Below are 16,112 nucleotides of genomic sequence, written 5' to 3' on the forward strand. Positions count from 1 at the left end.
AAGTGACTCGCAGACTTTATGGGATTTAAGCTGAACAAAGTGAGAAGGAGAAAGAGAGACGATCCGGGGCAGCTCCTGAAAGACACGGGGTGAATGAAGGAGCCGTGGAGGCTATGGCGTTCTGCTGGTCTCTGGGACACAGCCATCTGGCCCTGCATCATAAGTGGAAAGCTTCCCAGCTTGCTTACTCCTGGCTATCATTTGATCAGTTTTGATGATGTTTTTTCTGACAAAGTTCGATAAGGAGCAGTAGAGGAATTTGAAATTTGATGACTAAACCTACTTGGCTGGAATCCAAAAAGCGAAAAGAGTGAAGTGCAGTGACTTGACCTTTTTGTTCTTGTTGAGAAGAACCTTTTTACATGACAGAGAAAATATAAACAACACTGTTGGAAAACTGCCTTGCGAGAGGAGACATCAAACCTGTTGTGTGGTGTAACAAACTCTATAATGACACAGTAAAGGAGCCACTAAGGCGAGGTCAGCCTGCTGGTAGCCAGCCATTTGGAGCAGCAGTAAGTCAGGACCTGACAAAACGGCCTCTGGTCTCCTGACTGGAGCTGCTCCAAGCAGCTCTCTGAGGGAAGACAACTCACTTTGCTCTCCTTAAAGAAGAAACAGAGCAGCTCTCTGAGGGTGAAGCCACATGTCATCAGCATGACTTGAAAAAAAGAGATCTGGTTTTGTAAAGGCTCAGAAATAGCAGCGCTGCACGGGATCGGATCGCAAACTCAGCAGGCCAAGAAATACATGAACGTTAAAGCTGAGTAGCAGTTTTCATTTTATACAGTATGCCAACTGTTGGAATATTCAGTGGGACAAGTATATCACTTATCTGTAAATTACAAACATTTCTGAGATTTACCCTGATACTCTTTGATCCTGCATAAATGTAACTAGGCTGCAAGTAGAATAAACTCACCTGTCCATCCGTTTCCATGGGGACCAAATTCCAACAGAGTTCAGAACATTCCGGGTCTGGATCAGTGTCCACCTGAGCCAAACATACCTCTGACAGCACTGACTGTTTCCATAGTGAGTGCCCTGACTTTTCCTTTTTTAACTCTCATAGTCCCTCCATGTCAATAAAAAGAAAAGAAACAATGAGTCAAACCCTTTTGATGATATCGAGAGTGCTGGACACAAACACCTAAACACACTCACTGGGCATTTTTTTTTGCCTGCAGAACACCCTCTTCTTAGAGTTGTGCATGTCTAAATTAAATAAGAGGTCAGAAAAGTTCATCAGGATCATCAGGTGGAACCTTTGATGCTGAATCTTATAGTGAGTTATTCCACAAATTTGTATGTAATATCAGGTGTAAATCAAGTTAATAAATGTCAGAAATAGAGCTTTAAAATCTGTGAAAAAATCTTGACTAATTGTTAAAAAATACCAGAATTGCGAATGGGGCCTGAAGGGCAAGAAAGAGAGCAACAGTAGCGTCCCGCTTTAGTCCGAAAAAGTCCAGTAATCTTTAAAGAAGTCCAAAAAAAGCAGCCAGTGCGTGACTTAAAAAGCAGCGCTGTGAGAGCTGAGTATTCCCCTGTCTGCAGTCAGCTCCACTGATGAACAGCTACACCACTCCAGTTCCACTTAGAAAAACACACAGCCCTGTGCACACACATAAAAGTCTTCTTAACACACACACGCCAGGAGTTCACACACACATGCAGAGTTTTTTCGCAGGAGCTGAGCGGAGTGGAAGTGCTCAGAGGGAAAGCAGGCAGGAATAATGGACTTAATTCAAGAGGGGAGAGAGAAAGAGAGCGAGAGAGGGAGAGACGGAGGGAGAGAGAGAGGGGGATAGGGAGGGGTTGAAGGGAGGAGGGAAAGGTGGGAGGTGAGAAGAGGGGAGTGTAAAGGGGCAGGGATGTGCATTGTGTTGCACTTAAAGTGTGTATGTGTGTGTGTGTGTGTGTGTGTGTGTGTGTGTGTGTGTGTGTGTGTGTGTGTGCATGTGTGGGACTGCTACTGTATACTTGCATTGTATCTGGATAAAACTTTCTCTTCTCTGCTCACCATCAAAATCAGTGACTTTAATCAACTACATCTGCTGAGACCATTAAAGCTCAATAGGTAGCAGAGACTCCACTCACAATGCAGACTTGTGCATGGACTCTGGTCAGACTTGAAGAGCATTCACAAAGTGAATGAAGTCTGTCCATCCTTAGACTAAACACTCATGAACGAACATATGTATGTTTTGTTTGACTGCCAATCCAAAACACAGGTCAAAGGTCACACTGTCAGGTATTTTCGGCTGATTTGGAACACAACCAATGAAATCTCTGATTCGGTGTAAGGATTTTAAAGCCAAAGTCTCAAAATGCGATTTCGGCTGTGACCCATTTTTGTAAGCCACATCGGAATGTAACACGATATGATGCCGAATATACTGGCCGAAACTCAATGGTAATAAAAACAGTGTTTTGCTCACATAGTTTCAAGTGGGCACTTCAGTCTAACTTCTCCACTGACCTTTCTTCCCTGGAATCGATGCCGATTGTTGCCATGTCGTGGGCATGGAAGCTTCAGTGTTTAGCCAGCTTTGAAAACTTGCTGCGTTCTAACCTCTTCATTTTTCTAAAGCATTTCTAATACTTATCCTAGTTTTTCTATTCATGGAGCTTATTCTAAAACTGCAGAGGATTTTTAGGTCGGGTATAATCAGTTACACCTGAACATGTTTGCTTTCCCACTTCCATCGCTGCAACACCTGTTGTATGGCCTAATTATCTGGCATAATATCTGGCAAACTGATGGGCTTGTGGGAGTGCCTACCTTCTTTGTCAAAACATAATACAAACCATTCAGGACCAGAATCTGACCTTAGGAGGAGGACATTCTGGCTCCTGCATTGCTGCACTGCATCATAGCATGATGATATAGCAAGGTAATTTAACACAGTAGATAGCTTACATACTGCTTCTTTAGAAACATTGTTGAAATTGTGCTTTAATATGTAATCTTCCTTTGTTGATGAAAATGTAATTTTTAAGTGAAACCAACATGAGACAGAGGGCATTTGGAAAGAACCTCAATGTGACAAATGGCCAATGATGGCAGACAAAAACATCATATCTGTTTGAAGAGATAAGGAATAGATTAACTTCATCATCTGCATAGCTTTTCCTGCACAAGACTGCAACATACTCTCAACATCGAGATGTAACCAACACAGAAAGCTTGATTGAATCGTGTACTTTGTTTACTATCTTTTTGCATTTTTTGCACTTTGAGAATTTCTTGCATAATCTAACACGCCTCAAAACAGATATTGCATATTCTGGGAAAGACTGCAGCCAAGATTTTTAAAGGTCCCATCTTGCGCAGTATGACATGTGATAAAGCAAGATCAGCGTTGTTGCACAAAGGCCTCACAGCAGTTACACCCAGGTCCTACAACTCCTTTTTGTGACTCATGGAGACTCATGACCTTCCTCAAAAGACTTAAAAACAACTGAGACTTAAAGTATATTCATGTAAGATGGTGATAACAGAGCCATTTGGATATAAATCACTGCAAATGCAAACACACAGAGAAAAAGATACAAACACAGAAAGAGAGATTTTGTAGATATACTGTATCAGTGATTGTATGCTGGTGTGGAAAGCATGTAAGCTGATAAGCTACTGTAAATACAGTACCAGGGTAATTGGCTGACATTTACAACATATGAGGGTTTACATCATCCTTTGTGAATCGCAAAGTTGAAGTATGGGTCAGCTATTCATGAGCCTCTGCACATGTGAATGTGTTAAAAGCTCAAAAAGTAATGAAAGAGTTGGTGGTTATGTTAAACCAGATTTGAAAGTCACTACTGTACTGTATGTGCCAGGTTGCCATGTGTTGAATTCTGCTTTTTTTTAACCTAGACTTCACATGTCGATGGACTAAGATTGATGGCTTAAATAATGACTTTGCGATAAGAAACTCTTGCTTGGGTGGCAGTCAAGTTTGCTTTCTTCTTTAAAAAAACAGATTCAAACAAGAAACAGCTACAATGCAGTCCTTTGATGACAAATTTTCACGAGGACAACGAAGTATCAAAGCCTCTATTCAATTAGTCAAACAACTCCTGCAGCTTAGTCTATGCCTCTGTTGTCCAATGATATGCTCACACGCACTCTACTAAATGTGACTGGGTAGTGTGAACGATTTATGAATAGATGGAAAAAATGAATTTCTTACAGTATTTTGAATACTGTTGACCAACGATACACCATCTGCCATAAGAGATCCAACTCTGCTTCGCAGATCTTGTTGGCTGTGACAGTAGGGAAAAACAAGAGCTGTACACCAATAAGAATCCATGTATACATAATATTTCTTTAACCCATGAAGAAGCATTTTGATGAAAGTTCCAACTTCATTGTTTACATGGAGCCTTTATAAAGTGATCGTCCTATCAGTCTATTCTGCATCTATATCCATGCCAAGGATTGATTTTCATACAGCTCATCAATAAGACTGTTATATTGAAAACAAGTGGGGACAGAAAGTGCTGTTTAGACTTTTAGCCATATATACAAGATTTTCAATAAAAATTGAATTTGGTTGCCGGTTTGGTAGTTTCCAGCATTGTCCAACTTTTCATAAACTTGTTTGAACATCCTTTTGACCACTGGGACACCCAACAATCCTGAGTTCTTTAACGTTTCAAGCAAAATGTTGTGTTGGCATCAAAACAGTTTTGCTTTGCTCCCAAAAAGGCAGAAAATTCACATCTTCACGTCATGGGGCAGACAGGTGTACAAAGAATAATTTTACACTGACCAGAAAAGAGACGATCAGATCATAGATATTGAACACATAGAGAAACGGCATACACCACCTCTCTCAACCTTTCTGAACGGGCCAGATAAGGTGTTTACTTGTAGCCTTTTTATTCTGATCAGGCTATTGATCCAACTCTAAGTGGTCCATGTAAAAATAGCAGCTATTGACTGGTGACTCAAAAATACTTTTTTTCCCAATGAGACCAATTCCAATCCACAAGATCTACAACATTTGTTCTGCAGTGTTTCTAACACGTCACTATCACACTCCTTTATAAAAGTGTTGGTTTATGGCGGGGTTGCCAGGCACGGCACCAGTCCTACCACTGGAATGAAGACGAAAGGCCAGGGGGCAAGTTGAGAAAAGATGGACACACACACTCACACACACTACAACAAAAACTGAAACCACTTTCACCAGAGTAAGGTCCCATATAGAGAGGTCATGGGTCTCACATTGGGGGGTTCTTTGCTGTATTTGTGTGTGTTGTCTTCGAGTTTTCCTGCATTTTAACGCACAATGCAGACTCTCCTTCAGTGCTCTAAACGCTTTCATGCGGATGGACATATGCTTTATTAAAGCTATGGCTAAAGTGTATGTATCTGCATATTTTGTGAGTGTTTGTGTGTTAGTGTGTGTACTGCTTATTTCAGCCAACTGCCCAACCCCATGCTGACCCGTCTGTCATAAACCAGTCTGATGTCTCTACAGGCTGCAGAGAAAGCGCTGTGATCCTGACAAAAGCTTTTGTCTCAGCTAAAGCCTCTGTGCCTCTGAAACAGAGGAGGGCTCAGTTTCCTAATAGTGTCTTAGTGGATCTTTTGCTTTGTTGGGAGTCAATGAACCGAAAGGATCTGTAGATGGTGGGACCACAATTGGGCTGGAATCTCTTAGTCCAAAGTTACCCCCTGTGGTCCCCTGCTCTCTTTAATATTAAATGTGGGTTTTAAATAACAGATACAGAACAGATTAGTTATTTTGAACGTTTTTAACAGCTGTGTATTAAGAGTATTAAGTTTAGGTTAAAATATGAGCTTGGGACTCCCTCAGGCAGCTTTATTTACGGCTTTTCTAGTATTCATTTCATGTTTAATTTTTCCACCTTTTGTTTTACAGAAGCTTCCACCCCTGTTGAAAAATTAAGCCAATGCAATGTTTGTGTGTCTGATGGAGTCAGCATTTCCAATTTGGCAACTTTCATAGATAAGTCTCCAAAATGGCTCTTCAGAAACCAATGAGTGATGTCACTCAGGCTTTGTCCATTGCTTGATTACAGTCAATGGTTTTACAGTATCATTAAAGAAGGATGTACAAGTTCATAGATTTTTTTAAAGGAAGGCCTTGTCTTAGACTTGATCCTGCAGATTTGCTTAAAGTTCCTGCAAATTAAAATTTGCAATGTGTCTCCATACATGCTAAATATGTTGCAAGGTGATGTCAAAGGTTATTTATGTTAACCTTGTGTCTTTTGGTCAAACACATCAAATCATTGTTACAACTGCACTTAACTTAAACCTGGGTTTGAGCTCACTGCTGCCATGAAGTGATTGGGCTATTACTGTTTTCTGTCATGTGGTTTCTGCTGTGTACTCAGACTTAATGCCCTCATGACGACACTAATACTGTACTACTATTTAAGGCAACCCTACTTAGAGGTACTGCGGTGATGATGTCATTCAGTTTTGTTTTTATACCTTCACTTTTTCATGGACAATGCCCTTTTATTTTCAACGTAATGTTCCCAAAATGCCAAGAACTTGTGAATTGTAATCCTGTTAATAAATAAATCATACAAAGGGCACATTAATAATCTAAACTCAGACATCAGCTTGTCTAAGTTGCTTTTTTGTATGGGTGACAGAAATAGAACAAAATATTTTGGGTCTCATAATGTAATTAATATAGAAGTGTGTGTTATGAAATTCTTAGTATGTACAATTCAAAACATCATCACCCAAAACAGACTATTACATTAGTCCTGCAGGAAAATTGCTGTTTACTTCATTAAATAAACATGCTTCTATTGCTTTTACATATACAGAGCTATATGAATATTTGTATCCAGGGGAACTGTAATTATCTGCTCAGCAGCAACACTAAACTGCCAAGAAGCTCAGCTACCTTCTCTTAAAAGGAAATATAGTGTTAGACTGGAAGTCGAATGGATTCTTGCACTGATGGCCAGAACAAAGAAACGGTACATCAAGTACTCAAGATCTGGCAGTCCAAACGCATGTGAGGGCATATTCTACTAATATTAACGTGGCAATAAATCCTGTTTGAAAAGCAGCCTCTAACAGCCGCCCTGCCCCAATGCAGTGAAGTCATGCTTCATTGACGTTAATGACACAATATTGTCTTTTAAAACTAAACCTGTTATCACAAGTGCTGTGGGTGTGGACTGTTATATTTGGATGGTAAAATCTGAGTTGAACATTGGGATTCAACCAGTATTTTTTTAAGATTTTGGCCTGTTCTCTGTTATGTGGTTGAAAAGTTCAGAAGTTTCCAGCTCGACTCCCGACTGTTTCATATTGAAGGCACTTTGTTGTTTGGTCCAACTTCAATGGGCCACCTCATTCTCAGGACATACTTGGTGAATTTTTGGCCTTCACTGGATGAAAGTTGAGGGCCTTACTGTACTTTCTACCTCTTTAAAAGAAAACTGGCTAGAGATGATTCAGTGTTGTGTCTCCCAGTCCCCTTTCCCTTGAAACATATCAACAGAACTGGTTAACAGATGGTTGAGTTGGTTGAAATATTCCTGAGTTATGACTTCAGTCTGGAAAAACTGGGAAACCATAACTGTAGAGACGCCCTCTCATCAGAGGAGGTATTGAGGAACGCATTCTGGAGACAGAAAAACACTTTTCTGTGCACCAAAAGCCTCCATCTGATACGTGTTATATCTGAGACTGTTTGGAAAATAGCTTTCTCAATTCACTACTTACTTGTTTTTAAGTATAATTTTATTAACGGTATTATCTCTTCCACTTATTGTTTAATGTTACAGTATAACTGAGTTCAATCTTCACAGACACATTGTATTATTGCAACATTGTGATGAGGTATGGTTTTAAATTCATGTTCAGGAGATCAGAGTCATGAAATATCTTCAAAGGCAAGTGAGGAACACTTGATTCAAAAGGCATGTATTAACAGCAGGTCAACCATAGCAGTTAAATTAGAATGACACTGAGGTTATGTGGCAACTGCCAATGTTACAAGTATTGCATTGTGAGCATTTGCTCGACAGATGCAGAAACAATTGTGTATGGATTCCATGCCTGTAAAATTAGCAACATGAAATACCACAGAGACAATTACGAGCTTCCCTTTTTTGTGTGCTTTTAGGAACAGCATCAAACAAATACCAGTACTATGGGGATCATTAGCATCATTTCAAATATGTATGCACAGCTGCTATCTATGTGTGTGTGTGTGTGTGTGTGTGTGTGTGTGTGTGTGTGTCTGTTTGTTCTGCTAATGTGAATCTGTCTTGTAAAAGCATCTACAGTAGAGGTATTAGATATGCTTTTGAGTGTAATTCAGAAAAGGATATGTAAAATAACTAGACTTTATAAAATACAGTATAGGCATAGTCTCAGTGAGGTCACCCATTAGTTTCTGAAATGGCACCAATGATGGCGGCTGCCATATTTAAATGTTATCTCAACCTAAATTTGGTCAACCTAGAATCAACCAAAGAGGCCATAGGCCCATGCCAGCCTGTCAGACAGATCAGCCATGCCCCTAACTGTGCATTATAATTGGCTTTTTAATATGAGTGCATATGTGACCGCCGGGGCTTTTGCAGCCAGCTTCAAGTGGACACTTGAGGAACTGCAGCTTTTTGCACTTCTTCACTTGCTTAATTTTTTAACACTAGAGGTTGCCACTTGGGTTAATGTCTGTTTGGTTCGGTTTTGGTGCACCTGACGGACTCTTTATGCTCTTCTCTCTGTCTTTTAATTACGGCAGTAATACCAGGTTCTCAGAGCATCAGATAGGTTTACATGAGATAGAGTTGGTTTAAAGATTGAACTTGTTTGGGGGTTTTTTGGATGATGAAAAAACTGACAAAACTGAGAAAAAAAAGTTGGGAAAAGAAAGAGAAGACTAGTCTTTGAGTCTTGCCTAAAGTTTCTGCTTTCAGGCTCAGTCAGCTATCTATATACAGCGGTATGACATGTGTCCTGACTGGCCGGCTATGACCTGGTCCCCTGACCTCTTGACACCACAGGATTAGAGGGGCCCCAGTAGAGTGACAGGGACCGAAAAGAGACAGGGAGTGTTACAGTTAGAGAGGGAGAGGTCTTGCCTGGGAACCCTGGGGGCACAGAAACCTGTAATCCTCCCTGTTTCACTTTGATGTGATCACACCCAACTGAAAGGACGAAGGATGAAGGGTGGGGAGGGGTGGTTTGTCGTGTCAGGAGGGCAGTATGAGTGGGTGGGGGTACTGACAGTGGTGCCAGGAGACTCAGTGGTGGAACACGCACTCTCACACACTCTCACAGGCACGCAGTCACACACCATCTGGCTCTGAGGGTCAGTGGGTGGATAAGACCACCTTTAACTATAAGCATGGCTTTAGTGACACATTTTCACACACACCTAGAAGCAGGTTCTTAAGGTCACTGAGTGGATTACAGCACCTTGCATGACCAAAGCTTTGTCTCTTTGCAACATGCAACAAGCAGTGCTTCTCAGTGGAATGCACATTGCTGCACTCGTTCCCACCAATATTATATCTAGCTGGCTGATCACACGATAAGTCCCATAATAGATGCAGGGGAAACAGAGTGATCAAGTCAATTAACCAGAAAAGACAGTATCAACTACAGTGACCTAATTTACCTGTGACCAACATTTTGGGGGAGGATTTAGAAGAATGTTTTTCTTTCATTATTCTGAAGTATGGGGTCACGGAGTTAGAGTAGACAGGCAGAGGCTGGTTTTGTAGACAGACTGGGCCCTGTAATTCTGAGCTTCGCTTTAATCAAACCTGGGCTGTTGGTACTCTGCTGCTTGTTCTGAGGAAACTCAGCACAGATCACAGCAAGAACCGATGAAAGACAAAAAAAACGGGAAATCACCTACTAAAAGAGAGAAGCTTTCAACATCAGCCCCCACACAGACAGAGCACTCAAATTCAGGTTTAAAAGGCCCACACATGCATCAATGCCACCATGTCACTCAACAAGTACAGTTCTTATCTGGTATACTTCAAATATTTCAACTTATTCCATGAACATTTTTGGTAATATTTGTCATGTATATCATAGTTATATTACAAAATTGAATCATCTAAAAACACTGCAAGCCACTGAGCACTTCAACTACTCTTGTATTTGTCTCTCGTCCGCTGGTCACTTTAATCGTCGTCTTTAATCACAGAGAATATAACATCAAATAACTGTTTTTATTTTAATACATTTATACTAATGAGGGAGAAAGCTGTTAAAAAAAAGTGGCATCATCAGCCTGGTCTGCGTCACCTGACGCGCTTATTGCAGCGAGGTATGAATGTTCAACCGTGTCAGTTTGCGTGCAGTTGTTGATGGTGGTGACTGCAATGGCAACCATGAGTGTGCATATCTTAGCGTTATATCATGGTAAATTGGTTCTATGGGTGTAAGGGACGCAGCCAACTTTTCTAAAAAAAAAAAAAAAAAAAGTATTAAAAGTGAATATTATTGATAAAAATGTACAACACATTTGCTAGTAATGTTGCTAAATCTGCTAACAAAAGCTGCTCATTTTTAAGGCCCACCATGACTTAAATTTCCCTTGGGATCAATAAAGTCTCTATGTATCTATTTTGTCCTGAGATCAGACTTTACTGGGTGGCAGGATACAGACTTTCAGTTTGAATCAAATTCTTGTGGCTGACAATGCAGGATAGTCAGCACTTACTTTTGTTGTTGAACAATATGTGGAGGTAATAAACCAGCTACAATCAGCTAAAATGTCTTACGTAAGTGTAATGCTTATTGGATACAACTAAATTGACAGACATGTTCTAACAGTTTTGGTTTAAAAATCCAAACTGTCATCAAAATGTTTGGATTTGATTCGACAGTTTTTTCTGTACACACGCACGCACACACACTCTTCATATTCACATTCACTGCATTGGTGCTGTGTTGCCTTATTAAGGCTTGAGAGATGATAGCAGGGAGAAGACCCAACAAAATGATTTCTGATCCTGATGGGCACTGATCCAACCAGAAGGATTAATAATATGCACACACACTCGCCGAGGAGCACACACTTCCCATGGGGTTGCTGAGACACTACATTGTGCAGTTGTTAGTGTGTAAGTGTGCATTCACACCCGCAGGGGAAATCTCAGACAAGCTCAGCAATGAGCAGATTTCATGAGAACATGAGTGGTTCTGACACACACAGGTGACACTCCTTGTCGCAGTATGTAACATGAACACAGACACACACACACACACACACACGCACACACTCACATTGTCTGACACTACTACATGTTGCTGCTCCAAATGTATTACTGGATCATAATCTCAAACTTACATCAGTGTAGAAATGTGTGGATTCAGTGTTTATTTCTTATCTTAGAGGCTAAGCTGTTCAGGAGGAAAAAAATTAATCCTACTGATGATTCAGAGATCGAGCTGCTAAATGAAGTTTAATGAAGAAGACAAGAAAGGGGGAAGCAACAAATGAAATGCAGTTTGAAGAAGGTTCTGCTTCACCTTCACATATATGAGGCCTTTTTTGAGAAAGAAAACCAGTACCAGACCTTATCATCAAATTGGAAACAGAAACAGGTCAGTTACCCCAAGGTTGAACCACAGAGTGTAACTCCTGTGAAGACACTGTGTGTATGTATGTGTATGAGTTTGGGGTGGAGTGAACAGAAGTGACCAAACATGGACAAGAGTCCTATTGTTGCCTTTGTGTCTTGGTTGGAAGGTAACGAAGATGGCAAACAGTCAATCAAAAGGAACCACTCTGTGTCACCGGTGGCCTAGTTGTTGGTTCGTCACCCCATGTGCAGAGGCTCATTTCCCGCCTGTCAATCCATACTTCCTCTCTCCCCGATTTCTGACTCCATCCACAGTCCTGTCTATTTAATCAAGGCATAAAAAGCCACCAAAATAAAATAAAAACCTTCAATGTATTGTCGATTATCTTTAAATGGGATCATAAAAAGCCTCAAAGCACATTTGTTTTAAAAAAGAACCACCCCATACTGTGGCATGCCATGCTATATTGTAAACGAGACCAAAATGTACAAAATAAACAGAATAGGTCAAAGGAAGTTATTTTATGGAACAGGCTTCCACTGTCAGTCAGGGAACATCCAAGCTTTGCCACTTTTAAGGGTCATTTGAAGTTGTGGCTCAGAACAACACCAGTTGTGTGACCATGTGTAACCACCCTCTTTTACATACACGTATGTAATTTACCCCAGTGTAATGCTGCTTACATAAACAGTTCTATGTATGCTAACCCTGTGCAGTATGCATCCACATGTCTGTGTTTGCAAACTCGTTGCAATAGAACAGCACTTTAAAGGTACAGGCCTGAGGGCAAATGTGCCATTTACAACAGGACCTCTTAATTATGTGCAATACTCCAGCACTGTGACACTTTAATACTCCGACACTTTACCTCCCTTAGCAGCACCTTAAGCACTTGATGCACTTTAAGCACTTTGAACTCTGATGGTCACTTTATACTGATTTGTTCTGAACAAAATCAAACAGCCACTCTTTATGCTGGTATATATAAATGTGCCTCTGGTAACTAATGTATAGTATATGTTGTTGTTTGGTCATTAGTTGTTGTGTTTGTTATGCTTATCATCATGGTTTTATGTACCCCCCCCCCGTAAAAGCACACTGTTCAAAGTCGAGACATTGTCACATTTTTGTTATCGCTGATTTAAAATGTATCAAAACAAAACATCAGAGATTTATCACCGTGGTGAGACGAAATGAGGGCCTATTTTGGACCACTTGTGCACAACACACTATCAACAGAACCTGTAAGTACAGACTGTGTCACTTAAAATCACTTTCCCAAAGTGAGGCATGCAAAATATGCAGCTGCTCACTCCTCTCTGCCAGACATCGAGAGGAACAAAAGTGCGCACACACGAACACACACACACACACACACACACACACACACACACACACACACACACACACACACACACACACACACACACACACACACACACACACACACACACACACACACACACACACACACACACACACACACACACACACACACACACACACACACTATCAGACAATCATCAACCAGTCTGTGATCATAACTGCTGCAGCAGATTACACAAGTGGTTGAAGTACTTTCAGCTTTCCCATAATTGTGATATCACTTTTAAATGTATGCTGCCAAACAGCTGCTGGAACAAAAACACTTATTCCTGCTCACACACATATTTCTGTAGGGTACTAAGAGATGTCTGCATCTGGTGGGCCAAAAATCCCCACCATCAACCGTTATTTGAAGACAGTTAAATGAAGGAAGAAAGAGGGGATGAATGAGTGAAGTAGCACCTGAGGTGTTTCCTGATAGCAAATTTAAGACCATCATCTTTTGAGGTTCATCTCCATATTTATCTCTGGTGAGAGTCACTTGAACTGCCATGCTGAAGGTTAGATGTTTCATTGAGGCCACCCATAAAGCACCTGTTATATCTTCTAATGCAGAGGATGATGATTAAGGAGTGGAACAGGAATCACATAAAACTGAAAATGATTCGATAATAAGACAGGGCATGAAACCATTTAGAGTTCCAATCGGCACCCTACATGTGCTGTAGCCAAGACCAAGATTAAGCCAATGCAGATGTGCTCGGCATGTGTCCATTTCAGGCTGGCTGCAAAATGCCTGGAAGTTCCTTCAACAGCTATGTCCAAATTCCCATTTTTTGCAGGAGAAAAAAAAACATGTTAACAGCCGGGTTTTGGGGTCAGCAGTAGCCTCGTGTGCATGTGTGTATGGAGGCTGAAGTCCTTGAAAGTGGGCAGTCCAAATTCGAATCCGATTGATCGGTTGTGGACCAGCTTCAGATCCACTTCTTTGCCTCGTACTAAATGAAAGTGGGAATAGAAAATGTCCAATATGGCAACCGCCACCATTGTGCTTAAAAACTCTGCTTTAGAAACTATTATGTACAAAACTGAGACCAAGCCCATGTTTTAAACAGTCCATTGCTTATACACTCTTTTTGAACTTTTTCCTTTTCATTTGTGGCAAAACATTTCCCCCTTTGTTGTTCCAAATCAGATCACCACTTTGTTCCTGGACCTCAGCCTTGTCCCTGCGCTGTCTGCAGGGCTACCGCATGGTAAGCACTGACATGCCGTCTCCATGATACATGGGATATCTTTCATCAACACTTAATCACAGACCAACAATTGTGCAATTCCTCCGACCCAACTTTAAGAGTCTGCAGTAAGAACAACATAATCCCTCAACAGCTTCCTCACAACAGTCACAAGCAACTGTGTTTGTAATAAACACACAACTAAGCTGGAGGTAACACGAATAGAACACACCAGGGATCTTTGTCGAACCTCTTGTGGCTTAAAACTCCAAATACATGCAACCTGTAATTCAATTTAAGTCTCAGTTAACTTTATTCAACTATAATCTGTTGGCTGACTGCAAATTGCGTTCAACAATTCATCTTGTGATAACCAGTATGACAATCTTATCATGACATGACATAAATGCAACCCAAAATACTATCAAGATACAAGGACAACCAATTTTCTATTAAACTGAACGGTTACAGTAAATCAGTCCCCCCAAAAAGTGTACTGTTTTACTCTGCTGTTAAAAAGGCACTTTTGATTGGGTGTTCATGTGACATCCTGTGCTACTGCAGCCACCCTCAAGTGGATATTCAAGGACCTTTTTTAAACAATTATTATTATTATTATTATTATTATTATTATTATTATTATTATTTTAAAACACTTCTGCATTGGCTTCATGTTTCAACATCAGTTGAGAGGCTTTGCATTTGCATTGTCCAAAAAATAGCTTAAAGCTAATATTTGCATTCCCTTGTCAGGTCACAGTAATTAGATGGTTTTAAATCTTGTCAACAAAGCAAAAGACATTATATTCACTTTCAAATAACTGAACCAGCTGTTTCCTCATCATAGATCACATTCATACACAGCAGACAGAGTGCAGAAACAATATTATGCAGATGACAGAGCTTTTTATCTTTCATCAAAATGAAAGATAAAGGTAAGAAAATGCATCCACAGCAGAAACAGGGTGCAATATTCAGAATATGGGCGCATATGGAGTATAGAGAGTAAAATGTCGTCACAATATGTAGCTCCTCAGTCCTTACTCACTGTGATAATTATGGATGAGAATTTCTGTCAACACTTTTAAAGTGTAACATAGTTAAACCTGATTCAACAAGTGAATTACAGTCATTTAAAGCATCATGGTCGGAATTATAAACCTTGAAGAACTACTTTGGTGTGCTTCATCCCCAACCACTTTGTTGAAGAAGGCTAGCAGTAAAGGCTAGCAGCAAAGGCTTGAGAGAGGCGAAAAAACTGTTCACTGTTTTTTTGGTTTTAATATCTCCACCTAAATAGGGTTAATTATATGCTGTATTAACATTTCCCTTGCAGGTTCTCCAAAATATTAACATATTTACTAAACTTCTGCTTACCACTGCTTCCATAAAAAAGATTTACTGCAATGCCAATTTGGCCCTTTCGGAAGAAAAATGAGCATGCTTAGGATTTTTTGCCTCTAAAATGTAAAGACATTGTACAAATCCCGACTGGAGAACAAAGGCTTTCTACTTGCAGCACTCGGCTAAATCACATCACAATTCAAGAACAATTCAGACCTCATTCATCATTCCAAACAAAAAGGCAGAGCAAATAAGTCTGTTGGACTGTCTCCCACACACAAACTCACCAGACGCACATACACAATCAGTTGATGGCACAGAGAGTGATTTTTTGGTTGCCAGATTCAGTTGCATTTAAAAATCTTAAAATATCTCACTAAAACATAATCTGGAATCCAGATTTTTGTGGAAAAACAAGGAGTTTCATTTTCATCTGGAGCCAGCCTATGAGCGAAAGACAGAAAAACCTGTTCTGTTTTAGAAAAGCACTTCAAACTCAAGATGTCCAATCACAGCTGGCTGACAGGAGGCATTATCAAGCAATCTGCAGCTTCTCTATAAAAAGGTTACAACGGGAATTTCTGTCCCTGAATTAGTTTTTAATCCTTCCAATCCATCCAATAATTAAAACCCTGAAA

The 16,112-nt window shown here is 40.3% G+C and overlaps 1 protein-coding gene across 3 annotated transcripts in view; it reads right to left on the minus strand.

Annotated features, from left to right (window-relative positions):
• sema3b (sema domain, immunoglobulin domain (Ig), short basic domain, secreted, (semaphorin) 3B) overlaps nucleotides 1-16,112 on the minus strand; it is a 141,206-nt gene that overhangs the window by 38,496 nt on the left and 86,598 nt on the right. The window contains exon 1 of one of the 3 annotated variants that reach the window (XM_079359895.1): nucleotides 923-1,719. The exons of the other annotated variants lie outside the window; for them this stretch is intronic. The gene's annotated coding sequence lies outside the window, so the exon portion shown is untranslated. Of the gene's footprint in view, nucleotides 1-922; nucleotides 1,720-16,112 lie in introns of those variants that run through there. 3 annotated transcript variants of the gene reach the window in all.

This window comes from Symphodus melops, assembly GCF_947650265.1.
Source record: "Symphodus melops genome assembly, chromosome: 13".
Classification (NCBI taxonomy): domain Eukaryota; kingdom Metazoa; phylum Chordata; class Actinopteri; order Labriformes; family Labridae; genus Symphodus; species Symphodus melops.